This window comes from Adiantum capillus-veneris, chromosome 22, assembly GCF_014529385.1.
Source record: "Adiantum capillus-veneris isolate H3 chromosome 22, ASM1452938v2, whole genome shotgun sequence".
NCBI lineage: Eukaryota > Viridiplantae > Streptophyta > Polypodiopsida > Polypodiales > Pteridaceae > Adiantum > Adiantum capillus-veneris.
Genome location: NC_140952.1, coordinates 30,510,146 through 30,515,649, shown reverse-complemented (window position 1 = coordinate 30,515,649; position 5,504 = coordinate 30,510,146). Strand labels below are relative to the sequence as shown.

Here is a 5,504-nt window from a genome sequence, read left to right as displayed (position 1 = left end):
ATTGCCCTAAGATGAAAATTCTCAAGACCATAATCAACCACCATTTAAAATAAAATTGATACACCAATGCAAAAAATGTGGCATAAAAACTCTATTGCAATACCTTATAAATACAACTCAAATCCCTTCCACATGCTCATTGTCTCTAATTGAAAAGAACTACTACAAAAGGCTCCATTTGAAAATAGCAAGGCATTGGCCAAAACAAAATCTTTTTTTGTTCTCAAAAAGTTTCCATTACAAAGTTGGCCAATGCAAAAAATCATGATCGCCATAAGAGAGTAAAATGGAACGCCATAAAAGGTGACATGCCATGGCCCATAATATAAAGTCCCTAATCATCAACCAAGAGCTTTTGGGTCCAGCTATGCAAGCTTTTCTTTGTCTCCTCCACATCCTCATGCTTGAACATTTTTTTTGATAGCTACAAAAAAAAACAACTAATTTTAGCATACACAAGTTCTTCATATTACATACACAATAACTACAACATTTTTAGTTTAGATTGAAACAAAGCCCAAGAACATACCCATTGCCTTGATCTTTTGTGTTGTATACCTCCCATAATGAGAAATCTCATAATTGTCATGACATAATAGCCACAATCAAACCCATTTGGCTGCATAGGTGTCTATTTCAAAAAGCATCAATTAAGAAAGATCTTATCCAAGTAAAAATGACAGTTATAGTAAACCTACAAAAGTACTTATCAAACCTCTATTGAGTCAATGTGACAATATTGTCGAGGTTTCAAAAGCTCCTCCTTAATAACCTCATGTGAGCAGTAGTTGGAGAAATGTGCGAGTGCCCTAAGAAAATCACGCTCGTTTCACATAAGTACTTATTAATAATTATGGATATATACATACAACAAATAAATTTTGACTAGTAACTCTCTATGTGTGGCAAGTAGTCAATTATTGAGCATAAGGATAAGGAGTCGAAAAACAAGAGTGAACTTTGCCCAAATGGCAATCCAGACAAGCGACGAAGATGGCCATTCTAAAATATCATGAGAGTCCAATGTGATCTAAAGTGACACAAACTCTATTATTAAATAAACTTTAAGACGAACTCTATCGATCTTAGGGGAGACAAATTTCCTCATCCTACTGATAATTGGAAAGAATGTAAATGTTTGGGCTGCTAAGTCCACCTTTCCAAAGAAATTCTCCATAGCAAGTTGACTTGTATTTGTGAGCATATATGAGAACCACAAACTATCCACAAACCAAACATGCTCAATAATGTCACTAGAAAAAATGTGCTCCATCCATCTACAATCCACGTGTGGTCTATTACTTAGTAGCACTCAATCAATCAAAAAAACAATAACTAATGAAGAAAATAATAGACTTACAAGGCAAACATATTCATTGACTGAGTATTGGCTTCACTGGATACGATGTCATTGATAAGGTTTATATCGCAATCCACTGCTATGCCATAACGTGAGGATCTCAAATGGAATACCATGTCACTATAAAGACCACAATCTCATAGCAAAATACATCAATCCAATCACTACTTGTGCATGCAACAAAAAACAAAGCTAAAGGTCAAGGAGAGAGGAGTCACCTTTCCAACTTGGAAGCCTTAGATGATGTAGGTGGAATTTTCCAATCAAAAACACCTTGAGAAATGGTGCCATAGATATCTCTAGTCCCACTACTCCCCATAGGGGAGTTTATCTCTATAGGTGTAGTTGGAGTTTTTGGTTTAGCATACAAATGCTCCTACGAGGAAGAATATGGAGAACATAACAAAATTAGAACCATAAGTGAAAGCACTGATGAAAATCAAATTTTCATCTTACTTCGATATAAAGCCCTACATGTCGTGTACCAGCAACAATCAAAGAAAGTGAGTTTGAAATTGATCTTCTACAAGACTTTCGCGGAGCCATGGGCGATTGTGTATTCTCAACTCCAAGTGACATCTATATCAATAAAATTAACACTAAACGTTTTAATACATGGTATTGGACAACAATACAATGTGTATATTTGGAGTTGGATGAGGTGAGTGGCTTACAGAAGTGGGCTCCCAATGGTTTTGCTCGAGGAAATTATCCTCTTGTGCCTTCTCATCACTCATTAGCTTGCTCCTCCATCTCCTTCTTACTTTTTTTTTCCTTCTCTATTGTTGATGTATAGTCAAAAGATTTAATAGTTATGTTTCACTCAATGATTGGCTTACACTATGTATTAAAAAAACAAATGAATTTAGTAGCTACATACCACGTCATCGTAGCCAATTTTGATATGTCATTCAATCATCTGCACACGATGTGGCATCCCATTCTCCCATTGCTCCATCTTTTCTTTCACATATGAATCTAACCATTCATCACATGTTTCATAGGTTTTCTTTTTACGTGGTCGATGTTGTCGACGTTCCCATATGATCGGTGCCCTCTTCTTTATATCTAGTAGATGCTTGTTTCTAGCACTCTTAATCTTGAACTCTAAGTTAGTGAAGCGCTTCTTGGTTTGCCGAATAGCTCTAGAAGATGTGGGTTTTTGAATCATCTCTCCCTCCTTAGGTCGACCACATGCTAGCTTTGGAATGGTGATGAAAATTTGATGACAACTCTCTAAATGGCGCATCATATCGATCCTTTTTTGAAAAGCTCTATTCTTATTGGGACAATCTTCCGATGCGCGACAATATCGCATTGTCGTGTTGTCACGTTCTCTAGTCATTTCAATGTAAAAAGCCCCATTCTAAAGACACAAAATTCTAAATGTAATTGATTATATACTTGATTTTACAGTGTCTTAATGCATCTTACACTCAACAATATTACTCCACTTTAATCACAAACAAAATAAAACGTATTCAAAATCTTCAATGATGCGAAAAAGCTCACGATAAAGTACCAACCTCCATTTAGAGTAACACTTTGCCCACTTGCGACCTTGTGTTGATTTTGGTGCTTTGCCCAAACTCCGCCTACCAAATTGACTCTTTTTTGCCCAAACTCCGCCTCCAAAATTGATTCTTTTACCCAATTTGACGATTGCGTTGATTGCTCACTCGAAGAACCGGATGCCCGAATTCACACTATAAAGTAGTATTGTTAAAGCTATAATGCTTGCACATCATCAGAGCTAAGGAAAGAAGTAGTTGAAGCTTAATATTCAAGCTTTTTTCCACAGAGCATAGGAACAAGCAGCATGGCCGAAAGCAATTGGTCGAGGTACTTGTAGCTCATGCATAGGAATCGGGCACAAGTGCCCTTGCAATATAATGGAGGCTTGGGCTAAGATATAGACTCTGAGGCTGAGAGCAGGAGGGCAAGCTCGCTATTGTTGAAATGGGCTTAGAAGAAGGAAAGCAAGGTCGCCATGGCCGAAATGGGATGAGAGCAGGAAAGCATGGCCGAAAAGGGCTGAGAGCAGGAAAGCAAGCTCGCCATGGCCAAAAAACACTCAGAAGAAGGTTTGAGGGATGCAGGCCTCTGCAGAAAAGTAAACTCGGGCGAAGGTGTATTTTCAGCCCACTCGGGTCCGCACTCTGGAGAGGACTGCGCGTGGTTAGTAACCGGCTCTGCATTTAATGGGCTGCGAACTTTTTTACATTCTCTTTTGCAAGCAAGGTGGCCATGGCATCGCACGGCCCAGATTTCTCCATTGCCATGCTGCGTCGATCCCATCTGCAGCTACGCGCGTTAGTTATAGACGAGGGTCGGCTTGCTGTCGCTACCCTTTGTGCTTTCTCGATTGCTTCTACTGCCTCAACAATTAACTCGTTGCCCCGAGTCCTGCTCCAAGCCTTTGCACACAAGCCTCAAGGCTTGCCTTTGATTCAAGCATTCAATCTCTCATCAAATCTCCAATTTCCCTAATGCAAGTTGTGCATACTTCTCACTGTCCTTCCACTATTTCTTCCAGAGATCCCGAATTCCCTTTGAGATTCTCCAAGCCCGAAAGGGGCTGCGCATGCTGGGGTTTGAACCGAGATCCCCAATCTCCTCTGATCAAGCCTCGATCCATGTCGGATCTACTGCCACCACCAAGCTCAAGGTTGAACTCTAAGCTCCGCCAAAGTCGACGAGCTCCGTTGCTTCCAAATCGATTGTCAGGAAGTGGTTGCACGTGCGGTTTGCCACCGTAGCTCTGATAACACTTGTGAGTGCACGTGTGTGGAGATTTGTGCGAGTGCGGTGCGTGCAAGGAAGGAGAGAAACACAAGATGGTGTGGGAGGAGCAACCTCAAGAAGTGTAGTAATTGAGGAGCTCTTTATTCATATAGAAAGAATAAAGGTATGTACACACGGTGGACGGACGATCGAACATCGAACATCCAACCTCGAGCAAAGACGCAGTGCCTTTACCCCAACACTTTGAACGTGTGTTCACTATGTAATAGTCGCCCTCTCTCTCTCTTTTGGTAATACTCACCCAAAAGTCGTGATGGATTATATTAGCAATATCAAAACAATTACAAATACTCCATGCTCATTATTGAGCCCAAACAAAACCATAATAAGTCTCAAGAATCTTACCAACATACATAAAAGTCTAGAGCAGGCTTTTTACACAACAATAGACAATGGAATCACAACACAACCCATAGCATGGGAGACACCACACCAACACTCCCTCTCATAGAATGTGATGTGCCCATACTGAGGAACTAAAAAAGCATGCCATACATAAAAAAACGAGAACCAAACAAACCAGTATAGAAATGTAGTACAACACAGAGTAGCAAACCCAAGGAAGAGCCATACGCCACATAAGGGGAGGTCTAGACTCCATGAGTAGGGATCTGGAGCAATCTTTTGGAGGGAGATTTTTTCCTCTTGGAGCTAGCTTTTTCCTTTTTTTGCTTACGTTTCATATTCAACAAAAAATCCTCACACCAAACCCTTTTGGAGCGAGCTGTTTTTCTCTCCCTCTACCCTCTCTCTCACTCCCCTTCTGTTCTCTCTCTCTCTCTCTCTGTGTGTGTGTGTAAGTGGGCACCCACTTACTTAGAGAGAGCATCCTCCTTCCTTGGACTTTCTTGGCAAGTGTACACATCACACACACTTGCTAACTTCACATAAAGCAAGTTTGTGCTACTTTGAACATGTGGTCTAACCAAGCTTAGAAAAGAAGGACTAGAGTCAACTTTTTAAAATAAGGAAGGACTAATTTTACATTAAACTTTATATTTTCTCTTTCACTTATTGAAAACCATAAACTTACCCTTAATTTAACTAGCTCGGGTGGTGTAAGACCTTTGCAAAAACTTTGGAGGCTTTATGAAGCTGAGTTGGGATAGAGACTACCTGCTAATTTAGGACCTATTAAATTAGGATGGGTAAAAATAAAACTCACCCTTGGGCTTTAAAGCTTCACCTCCTGTGCAAAACCTTAGCACAGTACTTTGGAGGTGCCACCAAGCTACTCCCAAAACTTGTTAAATTTAAACTATTTGTGGCAAGTTACAAATCTATGCTATGGCTTCCCAAACTTCATACTTAGACTCTAAAGAGTTATTTTAATGATTTG

General features: G+C 39.9%; 1 pseudogene; it reads right to left on the bottom strand.

Annotated features, from left to right (window-relative positions):
* Positions 1-334: 334 nt before the first annotated feature.
* Positions 335-2,531, bottom strand: LOC147429102 (uncharacterized; annotated as a pseudogene).
* Between the last annotated feature and the right edge of the window lie 2,973 nt (positions 2,532-5,504).